This window comes from Amia ocellicauda, unplaced genomic scaffold (assembly GCF_036373705.1).
Source record: "Amia ocellicauda isolate fAmiCal2 unplaced genomic scaffold, fAmiCal2.hap1 HAP1_SCAFFOLD_31, whole genome shotgun sequence".
Classification (NCBI taxonomy): Eukaryota; Metazoa; Chordata; class Actinopteri; order Amiiformes; family Amiidae; genus Amia; species Amia ocellicauda.
Window position 1 is genome coordinate 274,007 of NW_027102876.1, and position 18,633 is coordinate 292,639.

The window sequence follows — 18,633 nt, forward strand, 5'->3', positions numbered from 1 at the left end:
TTCACTGTACTAAACTGGCCCCCACAGTCACCAGATCTCAACCCAATAGAGCATCTTTGGGATGTGGTGGAACGGGAGCTTCGTGCCCTGGATGTGCATCCCACAAATCTCCATCAACTGCAAGATGCTATCCTATCAATATGGGCCAACATTTCTAAAGAATGCTTTCAGCACCTTGTTGAATCAATGCCATGTAGAATTAAAGCAGTTCTGAAGGCGAAAGAGGGTCAAACACAGTATTAGTATGGTGTTCCTAATAATCCTTTAGGTGAGTTCATCGTAGCTCTTAATACTCTCTTTCTGTCTGGAGGAGATATAATTGAAGTATTGTACACGTACCCGGCTACTTTCAACACCCATTGCTGCACTGATATTTTTCCCTCCATTTTTCTTTATCCATTTTTTTTTTGCTGGAAGTTCCGTCAATACCCGTCAGCCTTTAAGAGACATCATGCAGCCAGGCCTCTTGGCTTGCGGCCACACCGTCCTGAACGCGCCCAATCTCATCAGATCTCGGAAACTAAACGGGGCAGGGCCTGGTCAGTACTTCGATGGGAGATCTCCTGGAAATACCAGGTGCTGCCAGCTTTTTACGTCTCCTGGGGAACTTCATCGTAGCTCTTAATACTCTCTTTCTGTCTGGAGAAGACATAATTGAAGAATTGTACACGTACCCGGCTACTTTCAACACCCTTTCCTGCACTGATATTTTTCCCTCCATTTTTCTATATATTTATTTTTTTTTTTGCTGGAAATTCCGTCAATACCCGCCAGCCTTTAAGAGACATCATGCAGCCAGGCATCTCGGCTTGCGGCCACACCATCCTGAACGCGCCCGATCTCGTCAGATCTCGGAAGCTAAACGGGGCAGGACCTGGTCAGTACATGAATGTGAGACCTCCTGGAAATACCTGGTGCTGCAAGCTTTTACGTCTCCTGGGTAACTTTATCGTAGCTCTTAATACTCTCTATCTGTCTGGAGGAGATATAATTGAAGTATTGTACACGTACCCAGCTACTGTCAACACCATTTGCTGCACTGATATTTTTCCATCCATTTTTCTTTATCCATTTTTTTTTTGCTGGAAGTTCCGTCAATACCCGTCAGCCTTTAAGAGACATCATGCAGCCAGGCCTCTTGGCTTGCGGCCACACCGTCCTGAACGCGCCCAATCTCATCAGATCTCGGAAGCTAAACGGGGCAAGGGTTCGTCAGTACTTGGATGGGTGACCTCCTGGAGATATCAGGTGCTGCAAGTTATTTCGTCTCCTGGGTAACTTTATCGTAGCTCTAAATACTCTCTTTCTGTCTGGAGGAGATATAATTGAAGAATTGTACACATACCCGGCTACTTTCAACACCCTTTGCTGCACTGATATTTTTCCCTCCATTTTTCTTTTTTCTTTTTTATTTTGCTGGAAGTTCCGTCAATAACCTCCAGCCTTTAAGAGACATCATGCAGCCAGGCCTCTTGGCTTGAGGCCACACCGGCCTGAACGCGCCCGATCTCGTCAGATCTCGGAAGCTAAACGGGGCAGGGCCTGGTCAGTACTTTGATGGGAGACCTCCTGGAAATACCAGGTGCTGCTAGCTTTTTCGTCTCCTGGGTAACTTCATCGTAGCTCTTAATACTCTCTTTCAGTCTGCAGGAGATATAATTGAAGAATTGTACATGTACCCGGCTACTTTCAACACCCTTTGCTGCACTGATATTTTTCCATCCATTTTTCTTTTTTTTTTTTTTGCTGGAAGTTCCGTCAATACCCGCCAACCTTTAAGAGACATCATGCAGCCAGGCCTCTCGGCTTGCGGACACAAAGTCCTGAACGCGCCCGATCTCGTCAGATCTCGGAAACTAAACGGGGCAGGGCCTGGTCGGTACTTCGATGGGAGATCTCCTGGAAATACCAGGTGCTGCCAGCTTTTTACGTCTCCTGGGGAACTTCATCGTAGCTCTTAATACTCTCTTTCTGTCTGGAGGAGATATAATTGAAGAATTGTACACGTACCCGGCTACTTTCAACACCCTTTCCTGCACTGATATTTTTCCCTCTATTTTTCTATATATTTTTTTTTTTTTTTGCTGGAAATTCCGTCAATACCCGCCAGCCTTTAAGAGACATCATGCAGCCAGGCATCTCGGCTTGCGGCCACACCATCCTGAACGCGCCCGATCTCGTCAGATCTCGGAAGCTAAACGGGGCAGGACCTGGTCAGTACATGAATGTGAGACCTCCTGGAAATACCTGGTGCTGCAAGCTTTTACGTCTCCTGGGTAACTTTATCGTAGCTCTTAATACTCTCTATCTGTCTGGAGGAGATATAATTGAAGTATTGTACACGTACCCAGCTACTGTCAACACCATTTGCTGCACTGATATTTTTCCATCCATTTTTCTTTTTTTTTTTTTTTTTTGCTGGAAGTTCCGTCAATACCCGCCAACCTTTAAGAGACATCATGCAGCCAGGCCTCTTGGCTTGCGGCCACACCGTCCTGAATGCGCCCGATCTCGTCAGATCTCGGAAGCTAAATGGGGCAGGGCCTGGTCAGTACTTGGATGGGAGACCTCCTAGAAATACCAGGTGCTGCAAGCTTTTTACGTCTCCTGGGTAACTTCATCGTAGCTCTTAATACTCTCTTTCTGTCTCCAGGAGATATAATTGAAGAATTGTACACGTACCCGGCTACTTTCAACACCCTTTGCTGCACTGGTATATTTCCCTCTATTTTTCTTTTTTTTTTTTGGTGGCAGTTCCGTCAATACCCGCCAGCCTTTAAGAGACATCATGCAGCCAGGCATCTCGGCTTGCGGCCACACCATCCTGAACGCGCCCGATCTCGTCAGATCTCGGAAGCTAAACGGGGCAGGACCTGGTCAGTACATGAAAGTGAGACCTCCTGGAAATACCTAGTGCTGCAAGCTTTTACGTCTCCTGGGTAACTTTATCGTAGCTCTCAATACTCTCTCTCTGTCTGGAGGAGATATAATTGAAGTATTGTACACGTATCCAGCTACTGTCAACACCCTTTGCTGCACTGATATTTTTCCATCCATTTTTCTTTTTTCTTTTTTTCTTTTTTTTTTTTGCTGGAAGTTCCGTCAATACCCGCCAACCTTTAAGAGACATCATGCAGCCAGGCCTTTCGGCTTGTGGCCACACCGTCCTGAATGCGCCCGATCTCGTCAGATCTCGGAAGCTAAACGGGGCAGGGCCTTGTCAGTACTTGGATGGGAGACCTCCTAGAAATACCAGGTGCTGCAAGCTTTTTACGTCTCCTGGGTAACTTCATCGTAGCTCTTAATACTCTCTTTCTGTCTCCAGGAGATATAATTGAAGAATTGTACACGTACCCGGCTACTTTCAACACCCTTTGCTGCACTGGTATATTTCCCTCTATTTTTCTTTTTTTTTTTGCTGGAAGTTCCGTCAATACCCGCCAACCTTTAAGAGACACCATGCAGCCAGGCCTCTTGGCTTGCGGCCACACCGTCCTGAATGCGCCCGATCTCGTCAGATCTCGGAAGCTAAACGGGGCAGGGCCTGGTCAGTACTTGGATGGGAGACCTCCTAGAAATACCAGGTGCTGCAAGCTTTTTACGTCTCCTGGGTAACTTCATCGTAGCTCTTAATACTCTCTTTCTGTCTCCAGGAGATATAATTGAAGAATTGTACACGTACCCGGCTACTTTCAACACCCTTTGCTGCACTGGTATATTTCCCTCTATTTTTCTTTTTTTTTTTTGGTGGCAGTTCCGTCAATACCCGCCAGCCTTTAAGAGACATCATGCAGCCAGGCATCTCGGCTTGCGGCCACACCATCCTGAACGCGCCCGATCTCGTCAGATCTCGGAAGCTAAACGGGGCAGGACCTGGTCAGTACATGAAAGTGAGACCTCCTGGAAATACCTAGTGCTGCAAGCTTTTACGTCTCCTGGGTAACTTTATCGTAGCTCTCAATACTCTCTCTCTGTCTGGAGGAGATATAATTGAAGTATTGTACACGTATCCAGCTACTGTCAACACCCTTTGCTGCACTGATATTTTTCCATCCATTTTTCTTTTTTCTTTTTTTCTTTTTTTTTTTTGCTGGAAGTTCCGTCAATACCCGCCAACCTTTAAGAGACATCATGCAGCCAGGCCTTTCGGCTTGTGGCCACACCGTCCTGAATGCGCCCGATCTCGTAAGATCTCGGAAGCTAAACGGGGCAGGACCTGGTCAGTACTTGGGTGGGAGACCTCCTGGAAATACCTGGTGCTGCAAGATTTTACGTCTCCTGGGTAACTTTATCGTAGCTCTTAGTTCTTTCTTTCTGTCTGGAGGAGATATAATTGAAGAATTGTACACGTACCCAGCTACTGTCAACACCCTTTGCTGCACTGATATTTTTCCATCCATTTTTCTTTTTTTTTTTTTTTTTTTTTTTTTGCTGGAAGTTCTGTCAATACCCGCCAACCTTTAAGAGACATCATGCAGCCAGGCCTTTCGGCTTGTGGCCACACCGTCCTGAATGCGCCCGATCTCGTCAGATCTCGGAAGCTAAACGGGGCAGGGCCTGGTCAGTACTTGGATGGGAGACCTCCTAGAAATACCAGGTGCTGCAAGCTTTTACGTCTCCTGGGTAACTTTATCGTAGCTCTCAATACTCTCTCTCTGTCTGGAGGAGATATAATTGAAGTATTGTACACGTATCCAGCTACTGTCAACACCCTTTGCTGCACTGATATTTTTCCATCCATTTTTCTTTTTTCTTTTTTTCTTTTTTTTTTTTGCTGGAAGTTCCGTCAATACCCGCCAACCTTTAAGAGACATCATGCAGCCAGGCCTTTCGGCTTGTGGCCACACCGTCCTGAATGCGCCCGATCTCGTCGGATCTCGGAAGCTAAACGGGGCAGGGCCTGGTCAGTACTTGGATGGGAGACCTCCTAGAAATACCAGGTGCTGCAAGCTTTTTACGTCTCCTGGGTAACTTCATCGTAGCTCTTAATACTCTCTTTCTGTCTCCAGGAGATATAATTGAAGAATTGTACACGTACCCGGCTACTTTCAACACCCTTTCCTGCACTGATATTTTTCCCTCCAGTTTTCTATTTTTTTTTTTTTTTTTTTTGCTGGAAATTCCGTCAATACCCGCCAGCCTTTAAGAGACATCATGCAGCCAGGCATCTCGGCTTGCGGCCACACCATCCTGAACTCGCCCGATCTCGTCAGATCTTGGAAGCTAAACGGGGCAGGACCTGGTCAGTACATGAATGTGAGACCTCCTGGAAATACCTGGTGCTGCAAGCTTTTACGTCTCCTGGGTAACTTTATCGTAGCTCTTAATACTCTCTATCTGTCTGGAGGAGATATATTTGAAGAATTGTACACGTACCCGGCTACTTTCAACACCCTTTCCTGCACTGATATTTTTCCATCCATTTTTCTTTTTTTTTTTTTTTTTTGCTGGAAATTCCGTCAATACACGCCAGCCTTTAAGAGACATCATGCAGCCAGACATCTCGGCTTGCGGCCACACCGTCCTGAACGCGCCCGATTTCGTCAGATCTCGGAAGCTAAACGGGGCAGGACCTGGTCAGTACTTGAATGTGAGACCTCCTGGAAATACCTGGTGCTGCAAGCTTTTACGTCTCCTGGGTAACTTTATCGTAGCTCTTAATACTCTCTATCTGTCTGGAGGAGATATAATTGAAGAATTGTACACGTACCCGGCTACCTTCAACACGCTTTGCTGCACTGATATTTTTCCCTCCATTTTTCTTTTTTCTTTTGTTTCTTGCTGGAAGTTCCATCAATACACGCCAGCCTTTAAGAGACATCATGCAGCCAGGCCTCTTGGCTTGAGGCCACACCGTCCTGAAGACGCAAGATCTCGTCAGATCTCGGAAGAAAAACTGGGCAGGGCCTGGTCAGTAATTGGATGGTTGACCTCCTGGAAATACCAGGTGCTGAAAGCTTTTTACATCTCCTGGGTAACTTCAGCGTAGCTCTTAATACTCTCATTCAGTCTGGAGGAGATTTAATTGAAGAATTGTACATGTACCCGGCTACTTTCAACACCCTGTCCTGCACTGATATTTTTCCCTCCATTTTTCTATTTATTTATTTTTTATTTTTTGCTGGAAGTTCCGTCAATACCCGCCAGCCTTTAAGAGACATCATGCAGCCAGGCCTCTTGGCTTGCGGCCACACCGTCCTGAACACGCCCAATCTCATCAGATCTCGGAAGCTAAGCGGGGCAGGGCCTGGTCAGTACTTGGATGGGTGACCTCCTGGAAATACCAGGTGCTGCAAGCTTTTTACGTCTCCTGGGTAACTTCATCATAGCTCTTAATACTCTCTTTCAGTCTGTAGGAGATATTATTGAAGAATTGTACACGTACCCGGCTACTTTCAAAACCCTTTGCTGCACTGATATTTTTCCCTCCATTTTTCTTTTTTCTTTTTTTTTTTGCTTGAAGTTCCGTCAATACCCGCCAGCCTTAAAGAGACATCATGCAGCCGGGCCTCTTGGCTTTCGGCCACACCGTCCTGAACGCGCATGATATTGTCAGATCTCGGAAGCTAAACGGGCAGGACCTGGTCAGTACTTGAATGTGAGACCTCCTGGAAATACCTAGTGCTGCAAGCTTTTACGTCTCCTGGGTAACTTTATCGTAGCTCTCAATACTCTCTCTCTGTCTGGAGGAGATATAATTGAAGTATTGTACACGTATCCAGCTACTGTCAACACCCTTTGCTGCACTGATATTTTTCCATCCATTTTTCTTTTTTCTTTTTTTCTTTTTTTTTTTTGCTGGAAGTTCCGTCAATACCCGCCAACCTTTAAGAGACATCATGCAGCCAGGCCTTTCGGCTTGTGGCCACACCGTCCTGATTGCGCCCGATCTCGTAAGATCTCGGAAGCTAAACGGGGCAGGACCTGGTCAGTACTTGGATGGGAGACCTCCTGGAAATACCTGGTGCTGCAAGATTTTACGTCTCCTGGGTAACTTTATCGTAGCTCTTAGTTCTTTCTTTCTGTCTGGAGGAGATATAATTGAAGAATTGTACACGTACCCAGCTACTGTCAACACCCTTTGCTGCACTGATATTTTTCCATCCATTTTTCTTTTTTTTTTTTTTTTTTTTTTTTTTGCTGGAAGTTCTGTCAATACCCGCCAACCTTTAAGAGACATCATGCAGCCAGGCCTTTCGGCTTGTGGCCACACCGTCCTGAATGCGCCCGATCTCGTCAGATCTCGGAAGCTAAACGGGGCAGGGCCTGGTCAGTACTTGGATGGGAGACCTCCTAGAAATACCAGGTGCTGCAAGCTTTTACGTCTCCTGGGTAACTTTATCGTAGCTCTCAATACTCTCTCTCTGTCTGGAGGAGATATAATTGAAGTATTGTACACGTATCCAGCTACTGTCAACACCCTTTGCTGCACTGATATTTTTCCATCCATTTTTCTTTTTTCTTTTTTTCTTTTTTTTTTTTGCTGGAAGTTCCGTCAATACCCGCCAACCTTTAAGAGACATCATGCAGCCAGGCCTTTCGGCTTGTGGCCACACCGTCCTGAATGCGCCCGATCTCGTAAGATCTCGGAAGCTAAACGGGGCAGGACCTGGTCAGTACTTGGATGGGAGACCTCCTGGAAATACCTGGTGCTGCAAGATTTTACGTCTCCTGGGTAACTTTATCGTAGCTCTTAGTTCTTTCTTTCTGTCTGGAGGAGATATAATTGAAGAATTGTACACGTACCCAGCTACTGTCAACACCCTTTGCTGCACTGATATTTTTCCATCCATTTTTCTTTTTTTTTTTTTTTTTTTTTTTTTTTTCTGGAAGTTCTGTCAATACCCGCCAACCTTTAAGAGACATCATGCAGCCAGGCCTTTCGGCTTGTGGCCACACCGTCCTGAATGCGCCCGATCTCGTCAGATCTCGGAAGCTAAACGGGGCAGGGCCTGGTCAGTACTTGGATGGGAGACCTCCTAGAAATACCAGGTGCTGCAAGATTTTTACGTCTCCTGGGTAACTTCATCGTAGCTCTTAATACTCTCTTTCTGTCTCCAGGAGATATAATTGAAGAATTGTACACGTACCCGGCTACTTTCAACACCCTTTCCTGCACTGATATTTTTCCCTCCAGTTTTCTATTTTTTTTTTTTTTTTTTTTGCTGGAAATTCCGTCAATACCCGCCAACCTTTAAGAGACATCATGCAGCCAGGCCTTTCGGCTTGTGGCCACACCGTCCTGAATGCGCCCGATCTTGTCAGATCTCGGAAGCTAAACGGGGCAGGGCCTGGTCAGTACTTGGATGGGAGACCTCCTAGAAATACCAGGTGCTGCAAGCTTTTTACGTCTCCTGGGTAACTTCATCGTAGCTCTTAATACTCTCTATCTGTCTGGAGGAGATATAATTGAAGTATTGTACACGTACCCAGCTACTGTCAACACTATTTGCTGCACTGATATTTTTCCATCCATTTTTCTTTTTTTTTTTTTTTTTTTCCTGGCAGTTCCGTCAATACCCGCCAGCCTTTAAGAGACATCATGCAGCCAGGCATCTCAGCTTGCGGCCACACCATCCTGAACGCGCCCGATCTCGTCAGATCTCGGAAGCTAAACGGGGCAGGACCTGGTCAGTACATGAAAGTGAGACCTCCTGGAAATACCTCGTGCTGCAAGCTTTTACGTCTCCTGGGTAACTTTATCGTAGCTCTTAATACTCTCTCTCTGTCTGGAGGAGATATAATTGAAGTAATGTACACGTACCCAGCTACTGTCAACACCCTTTGCTGCACTGATATTTTTCCATCCATTTTTTTTTTTTTTTGCTGAAAGTTCCGTCAATATCCGCCAGCCATTAAGAGACATCATGCAGCCAGGCCTCTTGGCTTGTAGTCACACCGTCCTGAACGCGCCCGATCATATCAGATTTCGGAAGCTTAACGGGGCAGGGCCTGGTCAGTACTTGGATGTGTGACCTCCTGGAAATACCAGGTGCTGCAAGCTTTTTACGTCTCCTGGGTAACTTCATCGTAGCTCTTAATACTCTCTTTCTGTCTCCAGGAGATATAATTGAAGAATTGTACACGTACCCGGCTACTTTCAACACCCTTTGCTGCACTGGTATATTTCCCTCTATTTTTCTTTTTTTTTTTGCTGGCAGTTCCGTCAATACCCGCCAACCTTTAAGAGACATCATGCAGCCAGGCATCTCGGCTTGCGGCCACACCATCCTGAACGCGCCCGATCTTGTCAAATCTCGGAAGCTAACGGGGCAGGGCCTGGTCAGTACTTGCATGGGAGACCTCCTAGAAATACCAGGTGCTGCAAGCTTTTTACGTCTCCTGGGTAACTTCATCATAGCTCTTAATACTCGTTTTCAGTCTGCAGGAGATATAATTGAAGAATTGTACACGTACCCGGCTACTTTCAACACCCTTTCCTGCACTGATATTTTTCCCTCCATTTTTCTATTTTTTTTTTTTTTTCTTTTTGCTGGAAGTTCCGTCAATACCCGCCAACCTTTAAGAGACATCATGCAGGCAGGCCTTTCGGCTTGTGGCCACACCGTCCTGAATGCGCCCGATCTCGTCAGATCTCGGAAGCTAAACGGGGCAGGGCCTGGTCAGTACTTGGATGGGAGACCTCCTAGAAATACTAGGTGCTGCAAGCTTTTTACGTCTCCTGGGTAACTTCATCGTAGCTCTTAATACTCTCTTTCTGTCTCCAGGAGATATAATTGAAGAATTGTACACGTACCCGGCTACTTTCAACACCCTTTGCTGCACTGGTATATATCCCTCTATTTTTCTTTTATTTTTTTGCTGGCAGTTCCGTCAATACCCGCCAACCTTTAAGAGACATCATGCAGCCAGGCCTTTCGGCTTGTGGCCACACCGTCCTGAATGCGCCCGATCTCGTCAGATCTCGGAAGCTAAACGGGGCAGGGCCTGGTCAGTACTTGGATGGGAGACCTCCTAGAAATACCAGGTGCTGCAAGCTTTTTACGTCTCCTGGGTAACTTCATCGTAGCTCTTAATACTCTCTCTCTGTCTGGAGGAGATATAATTGAAGTATTGTACACGTATCCAGCTACTGTCAACACCCTTTGCTGCACTGATATTTTTCCATCCATTTTTCTTTTTTCTTTTTTTATATTTTTTTTTTGCTGGAAGTTCCGTCAATACCCGCCAACCTTTAAGAGACATCATGCAGCCAGGCATCTCGGCTTGCGGCCACACCGTCCTGAAGACGCAAGATCTCGTCAGATCTCGGAAGAAAAACTGGGCAGGGCCTGGTCAGTAATTGGATCGGTGACCTCCTGGAAATACCAGGTGCTGAAAGCTTTTTACATCTCCTGGGTAACTTCAGCGTAGCTCTTAATACTCTCATTCAGTCTGGAGGAGATATAATTGAAGAATTGTACATGTACCCGGCTACTTTCAACACCCTGTCCTGCACTGATATTTTTCCCTCCATTTTTCTATTTATTTATTTTTTATTTTTTGCTGGAAGTTCTGTCAATACCCGCCAGCCTTTAAGAGACATCATGCAGCCCTCCTCTTGGCTTGTGGCCACACCGTCCTGAACACGCCCGATCTCGTCAGATCTCGGAAGCTAAACGGGGCAGGGACTCGTCAGTACTTGGATGGGAGACCTCCTGGAAATACCTGGTACTGCAAGCTTTTTACGTCTCCTGGGAAACTTCATCGTAGCTCTTAATACTCTCTATCTGTCTGGAGGAGATATAATTGAAGTATTGTACACGTACCCGGCTACTTTCAACAGCCTTTGCTGCACTGATATTTTTCCCTCCATTTTCCATTTTTTTTTTTTTTTTTTTTTTGCTGGAAGTTCGTCAATACCCGCCAGCCTTTAAGAGACATCATGCAGCCAGGCCTCTTGGCTTGCGGCCACACCGTCCTGAACGCGCCCGATCTCATCAGATCTCGGAAGCTAACGGGGCAGGGCCTGGTCAGTACTTGGATGGGTGACCTCCTGGAAATACCAGGTGCTGCAAGCTTTTTACGTCTCCTGGGTAACTTCATCGTAGCTCTTAATACTCTCTTTCTGTCTCCAGGAGATATAATTGAAGAATTGTACACGTACCCGGCTACTTTCAACACCCTTTGCTGCACTGGTATATTTTCCTCTATTTTTCTTTTTTTTTTTTGCTGGCAGTTCCGTCAATACCCGCCAGCCTTTAAGAGACATCATGCAGCCAGGCATCTCGGCTTGCGGCCACACCATCTTGAACGCGCCCGATCTCGTCAGATCTCGGAAGCTAAACGGGGCAGGACCTGGTCAGTACATGAAAGTGAGACCTCCTGGAAATACCTAGTTCTGCAAGCTTTTACGTCTCCTGGGTAACTTTATCGTAGCTCTTAATACTCTCTCTCTGTCTGTAGGAGATATAATTGAAGTATTGTACACGTACCCAGCTACTGTCAACACCATTTGCTGCACTGATATTTTTCCATCCATTTTTCTTTTTTTTTTTTTTTTTTTGCTGGAAGTTCCGTCAATACCCGCCAACCTTTAAGAGACATCATGCAGCCAGGCCTTTCGGCTTGTGGCCACACCGTCCTGAATGCGCCTGATCTCGTTAGATCTCGGAAGCTAAACGGGGCAGGGCCTGGTCAGTACTTGGATGGGAGACCTCCTGGAAATACCTGGTGCTGCAAGATTTTACGTCTCCTGGGTAACTTTATCGTAGCTCTTAGTTCTCTCTTTCTGTCTGGAGGAGATATAATTGAAGAATTGTACACGTACCCAGCTACTGTCAACACCCTTTGCTGCACTGATATTTTTCCATCCATTTTTCTTTTTTTTTTTTTTTTTTTTTGCTGGAAGTTCCGTCAATACCCGCCAACCTTTAAGAGACATCATGCAGCCGGGCCTCTTGGCTTTCGGCCACACCGTCCTGAACGCGCATGATATCGTCAGATCTCGGAAGCTAAACGGGGCACGGCCTGGTCGGTACTTGGATGGGAGACTTCCTAGAAATACCAGGTGCTGCAAGCTTTTTACATCTCCTGGGTAACTTCATCGTAGCTCTTAATACTCTCTTTCTGTCTCCAGGAGATATAATTGAAGAATTGTACACGTACCCGGCTACTTTCAACACCCTTTCCTGCACTGATATTTTTCCCGCCATTTTTCAATTTATTTATTTTTTTCTGGAAATTCCGTCAATACCCGCCAGCCTTTAAGAGACATCATGCAGCCAGGCATCTTGGCTTGCGGCCACACCATCCTGAACGCGCCCGATCAAGTCAGATCTCGGAAGCTAAACGGGGCAGGACCTGGTCAGTACATGAATGTGAGACCTCCTGGAAATACCTGGTGCTGCAAGCTTTTACGTCTCCTGGGTAACTTTATCGTAGCTCTTAATACTCTCTATCTGTCTGGAGGAGATATAATTGAAGTATTGTACACGTACCCAGCTACTGTCAACACCATTTGCTGCACTGATATTTTTCCATCCATTTTTCTTTTTTTTTTTTTTTTTGCAGGAAGTTCCGTCAATACCCGCCAACCTTTAAGAGACATCATGCAGCCAGGCCTCTCGGCTTGTGGCCACACCGTCCTGAACGCGCCCGATCTCGTCAGTTCTCGGAAGCTAACGGGGCAGGGCCTGGTCAGTACTTGGATGGGTGACCTCCTGGAAATACCAGGTGCTGCAAGCTTTTTACGTCTCCTGGGTAACTTCAGCGTAGCTCTTAATACTCTCATTCTGTCTCCAGGAGATATAATTGAAGAATTGTACATGTACCCGGCTACTTTCAACACCCTGTCCTGCACTGATATTTTTCCCTCCATTTTTCTATTTATTTATTTTTTATTTTTTGCTGGAAGTTCCATCAATACCCGCCAGCCTTTAAGAGACATCATGCAGCCAGGCCTCTTGGCTTGCGGCCACACCGTCCTGAACGCGCCCGATCTCGTCAGATCTCGGAAGCTAACGGGCCAGGGCCTGGTCAGTACTTGGATGGGTGACCTCCTGGAAATACCAGGTGCTGCAAGCTTTTTACGTCTCCTGGGTAACTTCATCATAGCTCTTAATACTCTCTTTCAGTCTGTAGGAGATATTATTGAAGAATTGTACACGTACCCGGCTACTTTCAAAACCCTTTGCTGCACTGATATTTTTCCCTCCATTTTTCTTTTTTCTTTTTTTTTTTGCTTGAAGTTCCGTCAATACCTGCCAGCCTTAAAGAGACATCATGCAGCCGGGCCTCTTGGCTTTCGGCCACACCGTCCTGAACGCGCATGATATTGTCAGATCTCGGAAGCTAAACGGGCAGGACCTGGTCAGTACTTGAATGTGAGACCTCCTGGAAATACCAGGTGCTGCAAGCTTTTACGTCTCCTGGGTAACTTTATCGTAGCTCTTAATACTCTCTTTCAGTCTGCAGGAGATATAATTGAAGAATTGTACACGTACCCGGCTACTTTCAACACCCTTTCCTGCACTGATATTTTTCCCTCCATTTTTCTATTTTTTTTTTTTTTTTTTTTTGCTGGAAGTTCCGTCAATACCCGCCAACCTTTAAGAGACATCATGCAGCCAGGCCTTTCGGCTTGTGGCCACACCGTCCTGAATGCGCCCGATCTCGTCAGATCTCGGAAGCTAAACGGGGCAGGGCCTGGTCAGTACTTGGATGGGAGACCTCCTAGAAATACCAGGTGCTGCAAGCTTTTTACGTCTCCTGGGTAACTTCATCGTAGCTCTTAATACTCTCTATCTGTCTGGAGGAGATATAATTGAAGTATTGTACACGTACCCAGCTACTGTCAACACTATTTGCTGCACTGATATTTTTCCATCCATTTTTCTTTTTTTTTTTTTTTTTTTGCTGGCAGTTCCGTCAATACCCGCCAGCCTTTAAGAGACATCATGCAGCCAGGCATCTCAGCTTGCGGCCACACCATCCTGAACGCGCCCGATCTCGTCAGATCTCGGAAGCTAAACGGGGCAGGACCTGGTCAGTACATGAAAGTGAGACCTCCTGGAAATACCTAGTGCTGCAAGCTTTTACGTCTCCTGGGTAACTTTATCGTAGCTCTTAATACTCTCTCTCTGTCTGGAGGAGATATAATTGAAGTATTGTACACGTATCCAGCTACTGTCAACACCCTTTGCTGCACTGATATTTTTCCATTTATTTTTCTTTTTTCTTTTTTTAATTTTTTTTTTTGCTGGAAGTTCCGTCAATACCCGCCAACCTTTAAGAGACATCATGCAGCCAGGCCTTTCGGCTTGTGGCCACTCCGTCCTGAACGCGCCCGATCTCATCAGATCTCGGAAGCTAAACGGGGCAGGGCCTGGTCAGTACTTTGATGTGAGACCTCCTGGAAATACCAGGTCCTGCAAGCTTTTTACGTCTCCTGGGTAACTTCATCGTAGCTCTTAATACTCTCTTTCTGTCTCCAGGAGATATAATTGAAGAAATGTACACGTACCCGACTACTTTCAACACCTTTTCCTGCACTGATATTTTTCCCTCCATTTTTCTTTTTTTTTTTTTTTTTTTTTGCTGGAAATTCCGTCAATACCCGCCAGCCTTTAAGAGACATCATGCAGCCAGACATCTCGGCTTGCGGCCACACCGTCCTGAACGCGCCCGATCTTGTCAGATCTCGGAAGCTAAACGGGGCAGGACCTGGTCAGTACATGAATGTGAGACCTCCTGGAAATACCTCGTGCTGCAAGCTTTTACGTCTCCTGGGTAACTTTATCGTAGCTCTTAATGCTCTCTATCTGTCTGGAGGAGATATAATTGAAGTATTGTACACGTACCCAGCTACTGTCAACACCCTTTGCTGCACTGATATTTTTCCATCCATTTTTCTTTTTTTTTTTTTTTTTGCAGGAAGTTCCGTCAATACCCGCCAACCTTTAAGAGACATCATGCAGCCAGGCCTCTCGGCTTGTGGCCACACCGTCCTGAACGCGCCCGATCTCGTCAGATCTCGGAAGCTAAACGGGGCAGGACCTGGTCAGTACTTGAATGTGAGACCTCCTGGAAATACCTGGTGCTGCAAGCTTTTACGTCTCCTGGGTAACTTTATCGTAGCTCTTAATACTCTCTATCTGTCTGGAGGAGATATAATTGAAGAATTGTACACGTACCCGGCTACCTTCAACACGCTTTGCTGCACTGATATTTTTCCCTCCATTTTTCTTTTTTCTATTGTTTCTTGCTGGAAGTTCCATCAATACCCTCCAGTCTTTAAGAGACATCATGCAGCCAGGCCTCTTGGCTTGAGGCCACACCGTCCTGAAGACGCAAGATCTCGTCAGATCTCGGAAGAAAAACTGGGCAGGGCCTGGTCAGTAATTGGATGGTTGACCTCCTGGAAATACCAGGTGCTGAAAGCTTTTTACATCTCCTGGGTAACTTCAGCGTAGCTCTTAATACTCTCATTCAGTCTGGAGGAGATATAATTGAAGAATTGTACATGTACCCGGCTACTTTCAACACCCTGTCCTGCACTGATATTTTTCCCTCCATTTTTCTATTTATTTATTTTTTATTTTTTGCTGGAAGTTCCGTCAATACCCGCCAGCCTTTAAGAGACATCATGCAGCCAGGCCTCTTGGCTTGCGGCCACACCGTCCTGAACACGCCCGATCTCATCAGATCTCGGAAGCTAAGCGGGGCAGGGCCTGGTCAGTACTTGGATGGGAGACCTCCTGGAAATACCTGGTGCTGCAAGCTTTTTACGTCTCCTGGGAAACTTCATCGTAGCTCTTAATACTCTCTATCTGTCTGGAGGAGATATAATTGAAGTATTGTACACGTACCCGGCTACTTTCAACAGCCTTTGCTGCACTGATATTTTTCCCTCCATTTTCCATTTTTTTTTTTTTTTTTTTTTGCTGGAAGTTCCATCAATACCCGCCAGCCTTTAAGAGACATCATGCAGCCAGGCCTCTTGGCTTGCGGCCACACCGTCCTGAACGCGCCCGATCTCGTCAGATCTCGGAAGCTAACGGGGCAGGGCCTGGTCAGTACTTGGATGGGTGACCTCCTGGAAATACCAGGTGCTGCAAGCTTTTTACGTCTCCTGGGTAACTTCATCATAGCTCTTAATACTCTCTTTCAGTCTGTAGGAGATATTATTGAAGAATTGTACACGTACCCGGCTACTTTCAAAACCCTTTGCTGCACTGATATTTTTCCCTCCATTTTTCTTTTTTCTTTTTTTTTTTGCTTGAAGTTCCGTCAATACCCGCCAGCCTTAAAGAGACATCATGCAGCCGGGCCTCTTGGCTTTCGGCCACACCGTCCTGAACGCGCATGATATTGTCAGATCTCGGAAGCTAAACGGGCAGGACCTGGTCAGTACTTGAATGTGAGACCTCCTGGAAATACCAGGTGCTGCAAGCTTTTACGTCTCCTGGGTAACTTTATCGTAGCTCTTAATACTCTCTTTCAGTCTGCAGGAGATATAATTGAAGAATTGTACACGTACCCGGCTACTTTCAACACCCTTTCCTGCACTGATATTTTTCCCTCCATTTTTCTATTTTTTTTTTTTTTTTTTTTTGCTGGAAGTTCCGTCAATACCCGCCAACCTTTAAGAGACATCATGCAGCCAGGCCTTTCGGCTTGTGGCCACACCGTCCTGAATGCGCCCGATCTCGTCAGATCTCGGAAGCTAAACGGGGCAGGGCCTGGTCAGTACTTGGATGGGAGACCTCCTAGAAATACCAGGTGCTGCAAGCTTTTTACGTCTCCTGGGTAACTTCATCGTAGCTCTTAATACTCTCTATCTGTCTGGAGGAGATATAATTGAAGTATTGTACACGTACCCAGCTACTGTCAACACTATTTGCTGCACTGATATTTTTCCATCCATTTTTCTTTTTTTTTTTTTTTTTTTGCTGGCAGTTCCGTCAATACCCGCCAGCCTTTAAGAGACATCATGCAGCCAGGCATCTCAGCTTGCGGCCACACCATCCTGAACGCGCCCGATCTCGTCAGATCTCGGAAGCTAAACGGGGCAGGACCTGGTCAGTACATGAAAGTGAGACCTCCTGGAAATACCTAGTGCTGCAAGCTTTTACGTCTCCTGGGTAACTTTATCGTAGCTCTTAATACTCTCTCTCTGTCTGGAGGAGATATAATTGAAGTATTGTACACGTATCCAGCTACTGTCAACACCCTTTGCTGCACTGATATTTTTCCATTTATTTTTCTTTTTTCTTTTTTTAATATTTTTTTTTGCTGGAAGTTCCGTCAATACCCGCCAACCTTTAAGAGACATCATGCAGCCAGGCCTTTCGGCTTGTGGCCACTCCGTCCTGAACGCGCCCGATCTCATCAGATCTCGGAAGCTAAACGGGGCAGGGCCTGGTCAGTACTTGGATGGGTGACCTCCTGGAAATACCAGGTGCTGCAAGCTTTTTACGTCTCCTGGGTAACTTCATCATAGCTCTTAATACTCTCTTTCAGTCTGTAGGAGATATTATTGAAGAATTGTACACGTACCCGGCTACTTTCAAAACCCTTTGCTGCACTGATATTTTTCCCTCCATTTTTCTTTTTTCTTTTTTTTTTTGCTTGAAGTTCCGTCAATACCCGCCAGCCTTAAAGAGACATCATGCAGCCGGGCCTCTTGGCTTTCGGCCACACCGTCCTGAACGCGCATGATATTGTCAGATCTCGGAAGCTAAACGGGCAGGACCTGGTCAGTACTTGAATGTGAGACCTCCTGGAAATACCAGGTGCTGCAAGCTTTTTACGTCTCCTGGGTAACTTCATCGTAGCTCTTAATACTCTCATTCAGTCTGGAGGAGATATAATTGAAGAATTGTACATGTACCCGGCTACTTTCAACACCCTGTCCTGCACTGATATTTTTCCCTCCATTTTTCTATTTATTTATTTTTTATTTTTTGCTGGAAGTTCCGTCAATACCCGCCAGCCTTTAAGAGACATCATGCAGCCAGGCCTCTTGGCTTGCGGCCACACCGTCCTGAACACGCCCGATCTCATCAGATCTCGGAAGCTAAGCGGGGCAGGGCCTGGTCAGTACTTGGATGGGAGACCTCCTGGAAATACCTGGTGCTGCAAGCTTTTTACGTCTCCTGGGAAACTTCATCGTAGCTCTTAATACTCTCTATCTGTCTGGAGGAGATATAATTGAAGTATTGTACACGTACCCGGCTACTTTCAACAGCCTTTGCTGCACTGATATTTTTCCCTCCATTTTCCATTTTTTTTTTTTTTTTTTTTTGCTGGAAGTTCCATCAATACCTGCCAGCCTTTAAGAGACATCATGCAGCCAGGCCTCTTGGCTTGCGGCCACACTGTCCTGAACGCGCCCGATCTCGTCAGATCTCGGAAGCTAACGGGGCAGGGCCTGGTCAGTACTTGGATGGGTGACCTCCTGGAAATACCAGGTGCTGCAAGCTTTTTACGTCTCCTGGGTAACTTCATCATAGCTCTTAATACTCTCTTTTAGTCTGTAGGAGATATTATTGAAGAATTGTACACGTACCCGGCTACTTTCAAAACCCTTTGCTGCACTGATATTTTTCCCTCCATTTTTCTTTTTTCTTTTTTTTTTTGATTGAAGTTCCGTCAATCCCCTTTAGCCTTAAAGAGACATCATGCAGCCGG

At 46.0% G+C, this 18,633-nt stretch overlaps 20 non-coding genes and 29 pseudogenes across 20 annotated transcripts; all 49 read left to right on the plus strand.

Moving 5' to 3' along the window:
- Positions 1–469: 469 nt before the first annotated feature.
- LOC136730179 (uncharacterized) lies at positions 470–588 on the plus strand (annotated as a pseudogene).
- A 219-nt stretch (positions 589–807) lies between these two features.
- On the plus strand, positions 808–926 carry LOC136730128 (uncharacterized; annotated as a pseudogene).
- A 215-nt stretch (positions 927–1,141) lies between these two features.
- Positions 1,142–1,260, plus strand: LOC136730362 (uncharacterized; annotated as a pseudogene).
- A 215-nt stretch (positions 1,261–1,475) lies between these two features.
- LOC136730089 (uncharacterized) lies at positions 1,476–1,594 on the plus strand (annotated as a pseudogene).
- A 211-nt stretch (positions 1,595–1,805) lies between these two features.
- On the plus strand, positions 1,806–1,924 carry LOC136730386 (uncharacterized; annotated as a pseudogene).
- Positions 1,925–2,143: 219 nt separating this feature from the next.
- On the plus strand, positions 2,144–2,262 carry LOC136730130 (uncharacterized; annotated as a pseudogene).
- A 215-nt stretch (positions 2,263–2,477) lies between these two features.
- LOC136729910 (5S ribosomal RNA) lies at positions 2,478–2,596 on the plus strand. Its single transcript, XR_010809170.1, has one exon. It is a non-coding gene; the product is annotated as a 5S ribosomal RNA (ribosomal RNA).
- Positions 2,597–2,806: 210 nt separating this feature from the next.
- Positions 2,807–2,925, plus strand: LOC136730277 (uncharacterized; annotated as a pseudogene).
- Positions 2,926–3,149: 224 nt separating this feature from the next.
- LOC136730011 (uncharacterized) lies at positions 3,150–3,268 on the plus strand (annotated as a pseudogene).
- A 209-nt stretch (positions 3,269–3,477) lies between these two features.
- LOC136730005 (5S ribosomal RNA) lies at positions 3,478–3,596 on the plus strand. The gene has a single exon (XR_010809247.1). It is a non-coding gene; the product is annotated as a 5S ribosomal RNA (ribosomal RNA).
- Positions 3,597–3,806: 210 nt separating this feature from the next.
- On the plus strand, positions 3,807–3,925 carry LOC136730278 (uncharacterized; annotated as a pseudogene).
- Positions 3,926–4,149: 224 nt separating this feature from the next.
- LOC136730034 (uncharacterized) lies at positions 4,150–4,268 on the plus strand (annotated as a pseudogene).
- A 222-nt stretch (positions 4,269–4,490) lies between these two features.
- LOC136730344 (5S ribosomal RNA) lies at positions 4,491–4,609 on the plus strand. The gene has a single exon (XR_010809279.1). It is a non-coding gene; the product is annotated as a 5S ribosomal RNA (ribosomal RNA).
- A 224-nt stretch (positions 4,610–4,833) lies between these two features.
- On the plus strand, positions 4,834–4,952 carry LOC136729925 (5S ribosomal RNA). Its single transcript, XR_010809184.1, has one exon. It is a non-coding gene; the product is annotated as a 5S ribosomal RNA (ribosomal RNA).
- Positions 4,953–5,172: 220 nt separating this feature from the next.
- LOC136730249 (uncharacterized) lies at positions 5,173–5,291 on the plus strand (annotated as a pseudogene).
- A 215-nt stretch (positions 5,292–5,506) lies between these two features.
- On the plus strand, positions 5,507–5,625 carry LOC136730118 (uncharacterized; annotated as a pseudogene).
- A 215-nt stretch (positions 5,626–5,840) lies between these two features.
- On the plus strand, positions 5,841–5,959 carry LOC136730388 (uncharacterized; annotated as a pseudogene).
- A 221-nt stretch (positions 5,960–6,180) lies between these two features.
- LOC136730180 (5S ribosomal RNA) lies at positions 6,181–6,299 on the plus strand. The gene has a single exon (XR_010809263.1). It is a non-coding gene; the product is annotated as a 5S ribosomal RNA (ribosomal RNA).
- A 558-nt stretch (positions 6,300–6,857) lies between these two features.
- LOC136730061 (uncharacterized) lies at positions 6,858–6,976 on the plus strand (annotated as a pseudogene).
- Positions 6,977–7,199: 223 nt separating this feature from the next.
- Positions 7,200–7,318, plus strand: LOC136730355 (5S ribosomal RNA). The gene has a single exon (XR_010809280.1). It is a non-coding gene; the product is annotated as a 5S ribosomal RNA (ribosomal RNA).
- Positions 7,319–7,542: 224 nt separating this feature from the next.
- LOC136730014 (uncharacterized) lies at positions 7,543–7,661 on the plus strand (annotated as a pseudogene).
- A 224-nt stretch (positions 7,662–7,885) lies between these two features.
- LOC136729951 (5S ribosomal RNA) lies at positions 7,886–8,004 on the plus strand. The gene has a single exon (XR_010809209.1). It is a non-coding gene; the product is annotated as a 5S ribosomal RNA (ribosomal RNA).
- A 220-nt stretch (positions 8,005–8,224) lies between these two features.
- On the plus strand, positions 8,225–8,343 carry LOC136729974 (5S ribosomal RNA). The gene has a single exon (XR_010809231.1). It is a non-coding gene; the product is annotated as a 5S ribosomal RNA (ribosomal RNA).
- Positions 8,344–8,560: 217 nt separating this feature from the next.
- Positions 8,561–8,679, plus strand: LOC136730295 (uncharacterized; annotated as a pseudogene).
- A 206-nt stretch (positions 8,680–8,885) lies between these two features.
- Positions 8,886–9,004, plus strand: LOC136730270 (uncharacterized; annotated as a pseudogene).
- A 209-nt stretch (positions 9,005–9,213) lies between these two features.
- Positions 9,214–9,331, plus strand: LOC136730266 (uncharacterized; annotated as a pseudogene).
- A 221-nt stretch (positions 9,332–9,552) lies between these two features.
- Positions 9,553–9,671, plus strand: LOC136729943 (5S ribosomal RNA). The gene has a single exon (XR_010809202.1). It is a non-coding gene; the product is annotated as a 5S ribosomal RNA (ribosomal RNA).
- Positions 9,672–9,881: 210 nt separating this feature from the next.
- Positions 9,882–10,000, plus strand: LOC136730367 (5S ribosomal RNA). Its single transcript, XR_010809281.1, has one exon. It is a non-coding gene; the product is annotated as a 5S ribosomal RNA (ribosomal RNA).
- Positions 10,001–10,225: 225 nt separating this feature from the next.
- LOC136730377 (uncharacterized) lies at positions 10,226–10,344 on the plus strand (annotated as a pseudogene).
- Positions 10,345–10,564: 220 nt separating this feature from the next.
- Positions 10,565–10,683, plus strand: LOC136730205 (uncharacterized; annotated as a pseudogene).
- Positions 10,684–10,903: 220 nt separating this feature from the next.
- On the plus strand, positions 10,904–11,021 carry LOC136729896 (5S ribosomal RNA). The gene has a single exon (XR_010809157.1). It is a non-coding gene; the product is annotated as a 5S ribosomal RNA (ribosomal RNA).
- A 210-nt stretch (positions 11,022–11,231) lies between these two features.
- Positions 11,232–11,350, plus strand: LOC136730357 (uncharacterized; annotated as a pseudogene).
- A 216-nt stretch (positions 11,351–11,566) lies between these two features.
- LOC136729988 (5S ribosomal RNA) lies at positions 11,567–11,685 on the plus strand. Its single transcript, XR_010809245.1, has one exon. It is a non-coding gene; the product is annotated as a 5S ribosomal RNA (ribosomal RNA).
- A 551-nt stretch (positions 11,686–12,236) lies between these two features.
- On the plus strand, positions 12,237–12,355 carry LOC136730248 (uncharacterized; annotated as a pseudogene).
- Positions 12,356–12,569: 214 nt separating this feature from the next.
- On the plus strand, positions 12,570–12,687 carry LOC136730062 (uncharacterized; annotated as a pseudogene).
- Positions 12,688–12,908: 221 nt separating this feature from the next.
- Positions 12,909–13,026, plus strand: LOC136729966 (5S ribosomal RNA). Its single transcript, XR_010809223.1, has one exon. It is a non-coding gene; the product is annotated as a 5S ribosomal RNA (ribosomal RNA).
- A 554-nt stretch (positions 13,027–13,580) lies between these two features.
- On the plus strand, positions 13,581–13,699 carry LOC136730378 (5S ribosomal RNA). The gene has a single exon (XR_010809282.1). It is a non-coding gene; the product is annotated as a 5S ribosomal RNA (ribosomal RNA).
- A 217-nt stretch (positions 13,700–13,916) lies between these two features.
- LOC136730279 (uncharacterized) lies at positions 13,917–14,035 on the plus strand (annotated as a pseudogene).
- Positions 14,036–14,259: 224 nt separating this feature from the next.
- Positions 14,260–14,378, plus strand: LOC136730148 (uncharacterized; annotated as a pseudogene).
- A 219-nt stretch (positions 14,379–14,597) lies between these two features.
- LOC136730316 (uncharacterized) lies at positions 14,598–14,716 on the plus strand (annotated as a pseudogene).
- Positions 14,717–14,930: 214 nt separating this feature from the next.
- Positions 14,931–15,049, plus strand: LOC136730078 (uncharacterized; annotated as a pseudogene).
- Positions 15,050–15,264: 215 nt separating this feature from the next.
- On the plus strand, positions 15,265–15,383 carry LOC136730389 (uncharacterized; annotated as a pseudogene).
- A 221-nt stretch (positions 15,384–15,604) lies between these two features.
- On the plus strand, positions 15,605–15,723 carry LOC136729842 (5S ribosomal RNA). The gene has a single exon (XR_010809109.1). It is a non-coding gene; the product is annotated as a 5S ribosomal RNA (ribosomal RNA).
- Positions 15,724–15,943: 220 nt separating this feature from the next.
- LOC136729921 (5S ribosomal RNA) lies at positions 15,944–16,061 on the plus strand. The gene has a single exon (XR_010809180.1). It is a non-coding gene; the product is annotated as a 5S ribosomal RNA (ribosomal RNA).
- Positions 16,062–16,615: 554 nt separating this feature from the next.
- LOC136730390 (5S ribosomal RNA) lies at positions 16,616–16,734 on the plus strand. Its single transcript, XR_010809283.1, has one exon. It is a non-coding gene; the product is annotated as a 5S ribosomal RNA (ribosomal RNA).
- Positions 16,735–16,951: 217 nt separating this feature from the next.
- LOC136730280 (uncharacterized) lies at positions 16,952–17,070 on the plus strand (annotated as a pseudogene).
- Positions 17,071–17,294: 224 nt separating this feature from the next.
- Positions 17,295–17,413, plus strand: LOC136729981 (5S ribosomal RNA). The gene has a single exon (XR_010809238.1). It is a non-coding gene; the product is annotated as a 5S ribosomal RNA (ribosomal RNA).
- A 555-nt stretch (positions 17,414–17,968) lies between these two features.
- On the plus strand, positions 17,969–18,087 carry LOC136729987 (5S ribosomal RNA). Its single transcript, XR_010809244.1, has one exon. It is a non-coding gene; the product is annotated as a 5S ribosomal RNA (ribosomal RNA).
- A 220-nt stretch (positions 18,088–18,307) lies between these two features.
- Positions 18,308–18,425, plus strand: LOC136729983 (5S ribosomal RNA). Its single transcript, XR_010809240.1, has one exon. It is a non-coding gene; the product is annotated as a 5S ribosomal RNA (ribosomal RNA).
- The last annotated feature ends 208 nt before the right edge of the window (positions 18,426–18,633 follow it).